Source organism: Ornithorhynchus anatinus, chromosome 11 (assembly GCF_004115215.2).
Source record: "Ornithorhynchus anatinus isolate Pmale09 chromosome 11, mOrnAna1.pri.v4, whole genome shotgun sequence".
Classification (NCBI taxonomy): Eukaryota; Metazoa; Chordata; class Mammalia; order Monotremata; family Ornithorhynchidae; genus Ornithorhynchus; species Ornithorhynchus anatinus.
In genome coordinates, this window is record NC_041738.1 from 63,125,490 (window position 1) to 63,138,804 (window position 13,315).

Sequence of the window (13,315 nt, forward strand, 5' to 3'; positions counted from 1 at the left end):
CTGGAAAAATTCCAAAGGGAGAAAGGGTGCTTCCCTGCCTCTTTTCAGTTTCTTTCAGCCTCAATTTCCTTTGCAGGTTCCTCCTCTGCCTCCCACCCTCTGACACTGGGCTTCCCTTAAGGTTCAGTTCTGGGTCCCCTTCTATTCTCCCACTGCCTTGGAGAACTCATTAGCTCTCATGGCTTCAACTACCACTTCCATGCAAATGATTCTCAAATCGACAACGCCAGCCCTGATCTCTCTCCTTCTCTGCATTCTTGCATTTCCTCCTGCCTTTAGGACACCTCTACCTGGATGTTTTGCCGACACCTCAAAATAAATATCCAAAAGTGAACTCCTTATCTTTCCACCCAAACCCCGTTTTTCCCATCTTTCCCATCACTAATGACAAAATCACTATCTTCCCTGTCTCACAAGCTTGTAATCGTGGTGTTGTCCTCAACTCATCTCTCTCATTCCACCCACATATTCAATCTGTCATCAAATTCTGTCGGCTTTACCTTCACAACATGGCTAAAATCCACCCTTTCCTCTCCAACCAAACTGCTACCATGTTAATCTAAGCACTTACCCTATCCTACCTTGACTACTCCATCAGCCTCCTTGCTTATTTCCCTGCCTCCTTCTCTCCCATACTTCATTCTGCTGCCCAAATAATTTTTCTAAAAAAATCTTCAGTCCACATCTCCCCACTCAAGAGCCTCCAATGGCTGTCCATCCACCTCCTCATCAAACAAAAACTCCTGTCCACTGGTTTTAAAGCACTCATTCAGCCCACCCCATCCCTCCTACCTAACCTCACTGCTCTCCTACGACAAACCAGCCCCCACACTCTGTATCTCTAGCGCCAATTTACTCACTGTGCCCCAATCTTGTCTATCTTGCCACCAACCCATTTCCCACATTCTCCCCTAGCCCGGAACTCCCTCCCCCTCCATATATACCAGAACACCACTCTCCCCACCTTCAAAGCATTATTAAGGTCACATCTCAGGAAACTCTCAATAAATACGACTGAATGAATCTCCTCCAAGCGGTCTCCCTCTATTAAACTCCCCTTCCCCCAGCTCCCTCTCCTTTCTCTGTCATCTACATACTTGGATCTGTGGCCTTTGGGCATCTAATATTCGCCCCACCCTCAATCCCACAGGATTTATGTACATATCTTTAAATTATATATTTTAAATTACTTATTTATATTAATGTCCAGCTCCTCACTCTAGACTTTAAGCTCGCTTTGGGCAGGAACATGTCTCTAACTCTCCCAAGGCCTTAGCAAAGTGCTCTGCACATAGCCAGCACTCAATATATACCACTGACGGTTTGATTGATCTTTTCATGTCTGAGCCCACCTGTCTTCTCCAGCTCCTCTGCTTTCTCCTTGTGGCCTCAAGAGGGGACTTGGAGCCGCAAGTCAAAACCTGCCACATACAATATGCACATACCCCATCTTCCCATGCTGCCCAGCACCAGGGCTCAAATCCCCTCTCCAAAACTAGCCCACGGCCCTAGCCTCAGTGGGCCTCCCCAACTACTCTCCTAGCACTGAAGCTCTGCTCATCTTCACACAGCTACGCTGGGAGGAACACATGAGATGAATACCCAAACAGCTGCTTTGTGGAGACCTGGAATTGGGAAACCGAAAGTCAGGAGGACAGAGGAAGCGTTTCAAGGACATGGTAAAACAAAGCCTCTGACAACGCTACATCCCAGCTGAAATGTGTGAGTCAGTTGCCGAGAAGAGACCAGCATGGTGCACTGTCTGTCACCAAGAAGGGAGTAGATCTCCCTGAGAGAAAGTTTCATTTGGAAAGACAGACAAGAAGACAAAAGAAAAAAACAGGGCCAGGCACAGCAAGCATCAAACACAACAGCCCAGCAAGGAACAGATGTTTTATGTGCACAATGTAGCCAGGACTGGGGATCCCACAATGGTCTTTTCGGCCATACACACACCCTTGGGGAAACTTCACTGTTGGTGGGGTCTTCTTAGAGCACTAAGGACCACTGCATACTGGGCTTATGGAGACGATCTGGAATCACTGATACTCTCTAAGCACTTTGGTACTCTCCCACATCCCAATCGCTCACCCCCGCCACAGCACTTACGTCCATAACCTTATACTCAGGGGTTTCCCTTACCTATAATTTATTTTAGTGTCTGTCTCCTCCAGTAGACTGTAATGTCCATGAGGATAGAGACTGTGTCTACTAACTCTATTGTACTCTCTCAGGTGCTCAGTACAGTGCTCTGCATGGAGTAAATGCTCAGTAAATACCACTGATGGATTGATTCACTGCTCTTTCAGAGTGGTCCCTACTGGCACAGAATGGGCAGCAGAAGAAAGGAGAGGAGAAACCAGAACATGAAGGTAGGAAGATTCCCATCAATCAGGTGGCCTAGTGGAAAGAGCAAGGGCTTGGGAGTTAGAGGACCTGGATTCTAATCCTGGATCCACCACTTGCCTGCTGTGGGACCTTGGGCAAGTCACTTCACTTTGTGCCTCTGTTTTGCCATCTATAAAATGAGTCTGAAATATCTGTTCTCTTAGACGAGTGAGCCCCATGTGGGACAGGGACTATGTCCCATCTTCTTATCTTGTATCTACCCCAGTGCTTAACACAGTGCTTGGCACACTGAAGCAAAGACCTCAATTAATAGTGTGTGACAGCAGTTGTCTGTTATTTTGTACTCTCCCAGGTGCTTAATTCAGTGCAAAACACACACAGTAAGCACTCAGTACATGTTACATTGATTGATTGGGCTCAGAAAGGTCCTTTTGAAAGAGATATTTGTTAAGAACTTACTACACGTCAAGCACTGTTCTAAGCACTGGGGTAGATACAAGTTAATTAGGTCAGACACACAGTCCCTCTCCCATGTGGGGCTCCGAGTCTAAGCAGGAGGGAGGACAGGTATTGAATCCCCATTTTGCAGTTGAGGAAACTGAGGCCCACAGAAGTGAAGTGACTTGCCCAAAATCACACAGCAGGCCAGTGGTAGAGCTGGGATTAGAACCCAAGTCCTCTGGCTCCCAAGCCCATGCTCTTTCCACTAAGACACACTGCCTCCCACATGCTTTCAGACCACGTGGTTCTTTCCTGGAGTTCTATCCTGGGCTTGTTTCTTGGGCTCAGGGGGGTGAGATCCCCACTGAGTGATAGCAGTTGCTGTAATTAAATACCACAAGGAACCACATTTTTGTGTCCCCAGTATGGCCAAAACTGTGTCTCTCACAAGAGCCTCTTCAGCCACACACACACACATGGGTGACCTGCACCGTCACTGGTGTCTATTTCCAACATAAAGGATGACTACATCTATATATAGCTATGATGACTAACTAACCTGACCTCCCTGGCCCCTCTCCCCACAAAGCCCCCTCCACTTCAGGCCTAGCATCCTCTCTCAGGCCAGGGAGAGGTTTCTGGGATTCTCCCAGGACGTGTCCAAGCCATTCCACAGTTGGGGCAGCAGTGAGAGGAAAGACGTGGCAAGATATTGCATGGCCAGCGACCTGCCCCTCCTCCCCCAATCTATTAATTACCATTATTATTGTTGTTAAGCACTTATTTTGTGCCAAGCACCGTACTAAGCACTGGGAAAGATACAAGACAATCAGATTGAAAACAGTCCATGTCCCACAGAGGCCTAATAGTCTACGTAGGAGGGAGTACAATTTAATCCCCACTTTACAGATGAGGGAACTGAGGTACAGGGAAATTAAGTGACTTGCCCAAGGTCAAACAACAGATGTGTGACAGAGCGGGGATTCGAACCCAGGTCCTTTGACTTCCAGGCCCGTGCTCTTTCCACTAGGCCACTCTGCTTCCTGAAATCACTCAGTCAATCAATGGTGTTTATGGGGCACTTACCATGTGCATAGCATGGCAAAGAGTAATTGGAAGAGTCCAACACAATGGAATTGGTGGAAAGGATCGCTTCCCATAATAAGTTTACAGTCTACAGGGAGAGATACACAATAAAATAAAATGACAGATTGGGGAAATGGCAGGGTATAAGGATAAGCACTTAAGTGCTGTGTGGCTAGGGTGAGTATCTAAGTGCTTAAGAGGATCACAGCCAAGTGCACAGGCAACATAGAGTGTTTTATTAATCAGTGGTATTTGCTGAGCACTTACGGTGTGCTGCAGAACGGCACACTAAGCTTTTGGAGAAGTGCAATACAATAGAGTTATTGTTTCATTTCTTCTTTTGTACCTGAGGCCAGAACCCTTTCTCCCCACCTTGTATTCTCACACTGTGAGCTCCTTGAGGGTCAAGGACCAAATCTAATTCTCACCCACCTCTTCCTTCCCAGCGCTGAGTACAGTCTTCTCTTCCTACTGTAAGGGCTTATTCAAAGTCATTTCTACTATTACTACTATTGTTGCTGCTGCTGCTACTACTACTACTAAGAGAAGCAGCGTGGCGTAGCGGAAAGAGCCCAGGCTTGGGAGTCATGGGTCATGGGTTCTAACCCCGGCTCTGCTGCCTGTCAGCTGTGTGACCTTGGGCAAGTCACTTCACTTCTCTGTGCCTCAGTGACCTCATCTGTAAAGTGAGGATGAAGACTGTGAGCCTTACGTGGGACAACCTGATGACCTTGTATCTACCCCAGCGCTTGGCACATAGTAAGCGCTTAACAAATACCAACATTGTTATTATTTTTACTACTGCTACTACCTCCTGTATTACTGCTGCTGCTACTACTACTAATAATAATAATTATGGTATTTGTTAAGCGCTTACTATGTGCAGAGCACTGTTCTAAACACTGGGGTAGATACAGGATAATCAGACTGTCCCATGTGGGGCTCACATTGTTTAATCCTCATTTTTGCAGATGAGGTAACTGAGGCACAGAGAAGTTAACTGACTTTCCCAAGGTCACACAGCAGACAAGTGGCGGAGCCGGGATTAGAACCCACGACCTCTGACTCCCAAGCCCAGGCTCGTACCACTAAGCCACGCTGTTTCTCTACTATTACTACAACCCAGCCCGCCCTGCCTCTCCTGCTGACTTCTGGGACTGCAGCAGTATGAACCTGGATATTCTAAGAGTTTGATAAAAAGACAATGTTCAACCGACCATCACCTAAATCTGGGGGTCCTGAATATAATCATCATCATAGTCGTCATTGTTATTATGAACATTAATGAATAATTCAATAAAAACTGGCACTGGGGGATCTCCAGAGTGGCATGAAAATTTAAAATGTGAATTATGTAAATTGATTTTAAGGAGCAAAACGGAATGACAGAACCAAACACAATAAATGATCTGACCAAAGACACTGAAACCCAATACCAAACATCTCTGACCAGAGCCCAAATCAATACAACCTTCATAAAATGGCATATGGGGGCAGGGGTGGGTTATTTTGTAATTGAGCACAAAATTTTTTATCTTTTAACTCAGTCAGGGGATTTGTGATGAACTTAGAGATCTCTGGAAAGCTATGCCCCTCCTGCCTTGACCTGGTTCAAATTCACCACTTGAAGATCAGAAGCGAGCTACAGAGTTCTCCAATATCTCTTCAGTCACCCAACGCCCACCACACAGGCTGACCCTAACCACCCAAAATAAATCGCAAATATGGAAATAAATTAGTGTAACGGGCACAGGGAACTTACCAGTCATCATTACAGGACTTGGTCAGCTACTGGCATCTAAAGAAAGGCCTATGAGTGGCATGGTACTTGGGGAGGGAATGGGGGCGGGGCAGAGGAGATGATGACTGACAAAGGAGTATTTGAAAACCACTTAAATCCTAAAACCAAAATGCAAAATAAATTGAATTTTAGAATTCACAGTGATTATTTTTCCTCAAGATAGCATCTTGAGTCTGCCTTTTGCCAAATGATCATCCCATAAACCACATTTTGATATGCAAGAAGTGACATTTTCTACTGCTGAGATTATGTGTTTATTGTTTTCCTTGTCTTTTATATTTTTGTGTCATCTTTCTTTATGTATCTATCACCAAGCGCCCCCACCTGCCCTCCAGCTCGTATACTTGCCAACGCTTTGGAGTCCAGGGGCTGTGTCTACGTCTCATTCACGTATTTCTTTCACAGGGCTTAGTTCAGTGCTTTGAACACTGTAGGCACTTAGTAAATACTATTCTTCTGACTATTCCTCATCCCCAACGATCTAGCCACCTTCTTCATCACGAAAATTAACACAATCAGGTCTGAGCTCCCCAAAGTCACCTCTCCCCCTTCTGCTTCCCCACCTTTCCCAACCCTCTCCCCTACTTTCCCATCCTTCCCTGCAGTATCCTCAGAGGAGATCTCCTCCCTCCTCGCAAGTGCCACCCCCTCCACCTGTCCTTCGGATCCCATTCCCACTCATTTTATAAAAATCATTGCCCCTTCCCTCCTCCCCTCCTTAACTTCTATCTTCAACCACTCACTCTCCAATGGCTTCTTCCCCTCTGCCTGCAAACATGCCCATGTCTACCCCATCCTAAAAAAACCCTTTCTCGACCCCACTTCCCCTTCCAGTTATTGCCCTATCTCCCTCCTACCCTTCCTTTCCAAACTCCTAAAATGAGTCGTCTACACTCGCTGCCTTGAATTCAACTCCAACTCTCTCCTGGACCCCCTCTAATCTGGCTTCTGTCCCCTCCACTCTACCGAGACTGCTCTCTCAAAGGTCACCCGAGACCGCCTTCTTAACAAATCCAATGTCTCCTACTCTATCCTGATCCTCCTCGACCTCTCAGCTGCCTTTGACACTGTCGACCATCCCCTTCTCCTCCATACCTTATCTCACCTTGGCTTCACGGAGTCCGTCCTCTCCTGGTTCTCCTCTTGTCTTTCTGGCCGTTCATTCTCGGTCTCCTTCGCGGGCTCCTCTTCCGCCCTCCCATCCTCTAACTGTAGGGGTTCCTGAAGGGTCAGTTCTTGGCCCTCTTCTGTTCTCCGTCTGCACTCACTCCCTTGATGAACTCATTCGCTCCCACGGCTTCAACTATCATCTCTATGCCGATGACACCCAAATCTACATCTCCTCCCCTGTTCTCTCCCCCTCCCTTCAGGCTCGTATCTCCTCCTGCCTCCAGGAGGTCGCCACCTGGATGTCTGCCCGCCACCTAAAACTCAACAGTCCAAAACTGAGCTCCTTATCTTCCCTCCCAAATCCTGTCCTCTTCCTGACTTCCCCGTCACTGTGGATGGTACAACCATACTTCCCACCTCTCAAGCCCGCAACCTTGGTGTCATCCTGGACTCTGCTCTCTCATTCACCCCATACATCCAATCCGTCACCAATGCCTGCCAGTCTCACCTTTACAATATTGCCAAGATCCGCCCTTTCCTCTCCATTCAAACGGCTATCTTACTGGTACAAGCTCTCATAATATCCCGACTGGATTATTTTGTCAGCCTTCTCTCTGACCTCCCTTCTTCCTGTCTCTCTCCACTCCAGTTTATTCTTCATTCCGCTGCCCGGATCATCTTCCTGCAGAAAGGAATGTCACTCTGGGCATGTCACTCCCCTCCTTAAAAACTTCCAGTGGTTGCCCATCAACCTCTGCACAAAACAGAAACTTCTCACTCTGGGCTTCAAGGCTCTCCATCCCCTTGCCCCCTCCTACCTCACCTCCCTTCTCTCTTCCTACTGCCCACCCCGCATGCTCGGCTCCTCTGCCGCTCACCTCCTCACCGTCCCCCGTTCACACCTATCCCACCATCAACCTCTGGCCCACGTCCTACTGCTGTCCTGGAATGCTCTCCCTCCTCACCTCTGCCAAACTCTCTTCCCCTTTTCAAAGCCCTACTGAGCTCACCTCCTCCAAGAGGCCTTCCCAGACTGAACTTCCCCTTTTCCCTCTGCTCCCTCTCTGCTCCCCCTCCACCCTCTGCTCCCTCCCCCTTTCCCCCTTCACCTCCCCTCAGCTAAGCCCCCCTTTCCCTCTGGTCCTCCCCCTCTCCCTTCCCCTCCCCTTAGCACTGTACTCATTTGTATATATTTTTATTACCCTATTTATTTTGTTAATGAGGTGTACATCCCCTTGATTCTATTTATCGTGATTATGTTGTTTTGTTTTTGTCCATCTGTCTCCCCCGATTAGACTGAAAGCCTGAAATTGGGCAGGGATTGTCTCTATCTGTTGCCGAATTGTATATTCCAAGTGCTTAGTACAGTGCTCTGCACTTAGTAAGCACTCAATAAATACTCCTGAATGAATGAACTACTTACTGTTCATACGAAAAATGAGCTACGACATTTAGAGCTAAAGTTTGCCTCAAAGCTCCAACCTGGGACCATCTTGGGAAGCAGCGTGGCCTAGTGGAAAGAGCAGAAGTCTGGAAGTCAGGAGATGTGGGTTCTAAACCTGGCTCCACTACTTGCCTGCTCTTTGACCCAGGGCAAGTCATTTCACATCTTCATGCCTCAGTTCCCTCACCTCTAAAATGGGGATTAAATTCCTGCTCTCCCTATGTTTTAGACTATGAGTCCCAAGTGGAACAGGGACTGTGTTTGATTGGATTATCTTGAATCTATCCCGGAAATTCCCCTTTCAGGATCAATCTCAAGAGTTTCCAGTACTCTACAAGTCTCGGCTACATGAGGGAAAGTCAAGCAGAGGCATACTCATTCCAGTCCTAGCTTGGACAGGGGCTAGCGAGTGGAAGACAAACTGTTACAAGTCAAAACTCACCTTTGCTGGGCAGCAGTGACATGGGAGTTGAGGGTGGAGACTCAAGTTTACTGCAAGGAAGAAGGCAATGACAAACTACTTGTGTATTTTTACCAAGAAAACTCTATGGATACACTACCAGAATGACTGCAGACAGAGGTGGGGCACTCTGGGAGAGATGTGTCCATAGAGTCGCAACTCGACAGCATAAGGCAAAACAAGACTCCAGCCCGTGGCACAGTGAAACCAGGGAAGGGATCAGAAATTTGGTCCAGCGAAGGGAAGAGAAACAAACCTTTCAGCTACGTTTTATAAAAAAGTCCCAGCTTAAAAAAGAAAACCTTCAACCGAAAATCTCCTGGCTATTAACATTCTTCACTGCCTTCTCTCAGGGCCACCCACCTTCTGGTCATCATTCAAGGTATTTAAAAACAATGCCTCACTTTTTTTTTTTTGCAGTTCCAACTAGGTTCTGATCCAGAGACCTCTTCGCCTAGAGATTCTGGATTCTGGGGCAGGTCCTGAGAGACTCAGTCCTCCACAGCCTCTTTGCAGGACTCTCCCAGCCCTATTCCTCTACAGTTCAGTCCAAGAAAAGAAACAGCTCGACACTTAAATGACGGTCCATAAAGGTGACTGAAATCAAGTTGGGTGTCAGTGGTCTGACTGTGAGAGCAGCTCAAACCTTATTCTTCAGCAGCCTCAGGAGGAAAATTCTCAATGAATGCCTGCGGAGAGCCAAGCAAGTGGGAAGCACTGTGGCCTAGTGGATAGAGCAGGGCCTGGGAGTCAGAAGGACCTGGGTTCTCACACTGGCTCTGCCAAATGTCTGCTGTGTGACCTTGAGCAAGTCACTTCACTTCTTTGTGCCTCAGTTACCTCATCTGTAAAATGGAGATTAAGAGTGAGAGCCCCATATGGGACAGAGACTGTGTCCAACATGATTAGCTTCTATGTACCCCAGCACCTGGTGCAGTGCCTGGCACATAGTAAGCACTTAACAAATTCCATTAAAAAAAAAGTGATCCACATTTCAGAAGGGAAGCATCAAAGCATTGGGAGTACTGGAGCAGCCCCAGAGCGTCTCTCTCTCTCTCTCATCCCAGCACAAGGAACCAGGTCAGCTAGAGACAACTCACCTACAGCTCCCCCCTCTCTTCTCCCAGGGGGCCTAGGACCAGCTCGCCTCTCCCTTGGGCAAGGATGCAGGCAAGGGGCCCAGTTTTGGGGGAGTTGAGGGGGAGGGGAAGAGCGATAGGGGAGGATGGATGAAGAGAGAGGGAGAGGGAAGGGGGAAAGTGGGATGAAGGAAACAGGAGAGATCTCGAGGAGGGGAGGAGGAAGGGGAAAAAAGGAAGAAGGAAAGGGCAAGGTTTCGGGGGCAGGGACAGGACAAAGAAATTGGGGAGTAGAGGTTGAGGAAGGGATTGCGGGAAGGACCTGGAGGCAGGTATGGAGGAGTGAGGGTTGGAGACAGGGATAGGGGAGCACAGGCTGGGACAGAGTTGAGGGTAGAGATAGGGGAGCAGAGACTGGGTGCAGGGATCGGGGAACAGAGGCTGAGGCCTTCCCAGGAACAGTCTGCCCATAGCTGCATGACTGTAAACTCATTATGGGCAAGGCAAGTATTTCTTAATTCTGTTGTACTATACTCTCCCAAGTGCTTAGCACAGTGCTTTGCACATAGTAGGCACTCAGTAAATACCATTGATTGATTGACTGAAGCATTGAGGCCGTGAAAAGCGAAGAGTGAAGTCACAATCTGATCCACGTGAGCAGTCCATATAATCTTGGGTACTGCTGCCCAGCCCCTAAAAAGCCCTTTGTCCACACATCCCGGGGTTGGGATTGTTGGGCCTGGCTGCCCACTCACTGCTCCCCCGCCTCCCAGGCACTGCCTGAGACACAGCAATGGCCTCACCTGTTCATCTGCCCTCCAGGGCTTCACTTGCCTGTATGCCCTATGGGGTCTCACCCACCCACTGGGGCCTCACCCATCTGTCTTCCTGCCTGCCCAATGGGGCTGACCCCGCACTGGTGCCTCACCTGCCCACCAGGACCTCACCTGTGCAGCTGCCTGCTGGGGCCTCACCCGCCTCACTCCCACAGTCACGCTCCATCCGGTCCCTCCATCCCTTATCCCTCCGTCTTTCAATCCCGTCCTCTAACCCTCCATCCTTCCAATCCATTCATCCACCCGCCGATTCCTCCATCCTCTGTCCCCTATCCTTTCGTCCTGTTCCTCCATCCCTCTAACCCATTCCTCCATCCCAAATCCTGTCCCTCTCTCCCGTCTTCCATCCCTCCATCCCTGACTCTCCATCCTTCTATCCCCTCTTCCTCCATCCTTCCATCCTGTTCCTCCATCCCATTCCCCATCCCTCCATCGTCTTGGTCCTCGCCCAAAGGCCTCTCTCATTGTCCCCGCTGAACCCCTCTCTCCCGCCTCAATCCCGGGCCCTGCCCCCAGCCCCCCTGAGTCCTGGGATCCGCCCCCTTCCCCCTGGCCCGGCTCGCCCTGCCCCCGGGGTCCCGGGGGTCGTCCGGGCGGGCACCCGCGTGTCCGCGGCAGGGTGGGGCGTGGCCGGTTGCGGGCTGGCGTCCCCAGGGTTTAGCTCGAGGGCGGGGAAGCCCAAAGACCCCGCTTCTACCGACCACCACCCCGGAGAAAGGCGTGGGGGCGAATCCTCCGCCTGTGCGGGGCCCGAGGGACCGGTCGCGTTTCTGTCTTTTTCGTTGCGTCGGACAAAAGCCCGGAAATGCAGGGGTGCCCCCCTCCTCGGGAGACCCTCCTGGGCACCGCCCCCCCCCTCCGAAGACCCCCCCCCCGGGCACCGCCCCGTCCAGGCCGGTGTCCGCCCAGCTCCCTGGGCTTTTTATCCCCTGCCGCCTTCCCCGCTCCCGCGGGCAGAAGGGCAACCCGACGCCAGGTTTTCCTGGCCGGGAAAGATGCCCCTCGAATCCGGGCCGCCCGGGCATCACCCCTGCAAAACATGGCCCCTCCGTCTCGGGCAGCGGGACCCCGGCCCGCACCCCAACCCCTCCACCCCGGTGTCCCCCCCAACGCCGTCCGCTGCATGGCTGCACGGCTGCACGACTGCACGGCTGCAGGGGCGAGCGGGCGCTGTCCGCAGGGCTGGACCTGGACCCCGCGGGCAGACAGCCCCCCGCCCCCCGTCATATTATTTATCCCCCTATTTATTTTGTTATCGAGGAGCATATCTCCATGCCTCTATTCATCTGGACGATGTTGTTTTGTTCCGTTTCGCTTTGCTGTCCACCCCCCCCCCCCGCTTTGACCGCCGGCCCGTTGTTGGGCAGGGAGGGTCTCCATCTGTGGCCGAATCGTGCATGCCGCGCGCTTAGTACAGTGCTCCGCACAGAGTAAGGGCTCAGTAAATACGACTGAACGAGTGAATGAATGAATGAACGAACCCAAGGGACGCCTTTATGCGGCTCCTTCTCCTGCGCCACAAAATGCACCTGCTGCGGGCGCGGACTGTGTGTGTGTGTGTGTGTGTGTGTGTGTGTCCGCCCCCCAGGACCACCCCCTCCTTCCACTCGGGCGGAGGGGCCGGGCCGGGCTCTCCTGCGGGGTGGGGATGGGGTGGGGCGGTGCGGGTGGCGGTGCGGGTGGTCACCTTCTGGAACGGCCGCTCCCCGCCCTCCCCGCCCCGCTGCGGGCCGGGAGCGCGTTAACCGGATTGCGCCTTCGATTTCGGGGCTGTCACCGTGAGAAAAACCTAGATTTCGCACACGCATCCCCCGCCCCCCCCCCCCCCCCCCAGCTCCGTTGCGGGTAGCGGCATGAAATCCAGCAGCCCTCCCCCCGCCCCCCGCGCGCGCTCACACACACACGGACACACACACGGACACACGGACACACACCCCCGGGCCACCACCAGATCGCTGCATCCGATGCCTTTGTGCGCCCCTCGGCCGCCGCCACCCTGCACGCAACGCTCGCGGACCTCTTTCTGGTGCTGGACATGCACAGGGAATCCGACCCCCGCCCCGGCCGGGCACAGTGCACATCGCACACTGCACGCTGCACATCGCACGCCGCACATTGCACGCTCACAGCCTTTGTGGCCCCCGCAAGGCGGCTCCCGGCGAAGCCCGCAGACTCCGGGCGGGGCCCCGTGGGTGTCCCCCCGCAAATCCCCACTCCCGGCTGGGGCAGCGGGAGGAGGGCGAGGTGTGGGGCATTTGCTGGGGGCAGCGGGTGCCCATCCGAGATGGAGGAGGAGGAGGAGGAGGAGGAGGAAGAGGAGGAGGGCGGCGCCCCGGGGATGGGGGATCGGGGTGAGCCCCGGCGTTTACCTGGTCGTAGGGTGCGAAGAACGGAGCGGGGCCGGGCGGTGGCGGCGGCGGTGGTGGCGGAGGAGGAAAAGGATGGTGGTGGCGGTGATGGTGGCGGCGGCGGTGGGCAGCAAGAGCGCGCGCGCGCGCGCCGGGAGAGGGAGCGGGTCGGCGCGGCAGGCGGAGCCGCCGCGAGCGCGAGCCCCAGCGCGAGCCCGGGCCCGCGCGCTCCCCGGCTCCCGCCGACGCCCGCTCCCCTCCCGCCGCTAGGGGGAGCCGGTGCGCGCTCGCAGGACGCCCTCCCTCCCTCCCTCCCTCCCTCCCTCCTTCCCTCCCTCCCCCCACCGCCGCCGCTGCAGGC

At 52.3% G+C, this 13,315-nt stretch overlaps 1 protein-coding gene across 3 annotated transcripts in view; it reads right to left on the minus strand.

The window, feature by feature from the left end:
• MAPT (microtubule associated protein tau) overlaps window positions 1-13,077 on the minus strand; it is an 81,611-nt gene extending 68,534 nt beyond the window's left edge. For all 3 annotated transcript variants that reach the window (XM_029075637.1, XM_029075638.1, XM_029075636.1), the window contains exon 1: window positions 12,976-13,077. The gene's annotated coding sequence lies outside the window, so the exon portion shown is untranslated. The remainder of the gene's footprint in view (window positions 1-12,975) is intronic.
• Between the last annotated feature and the right edge of the window lie 238 nt (window positions 13,078-13,315).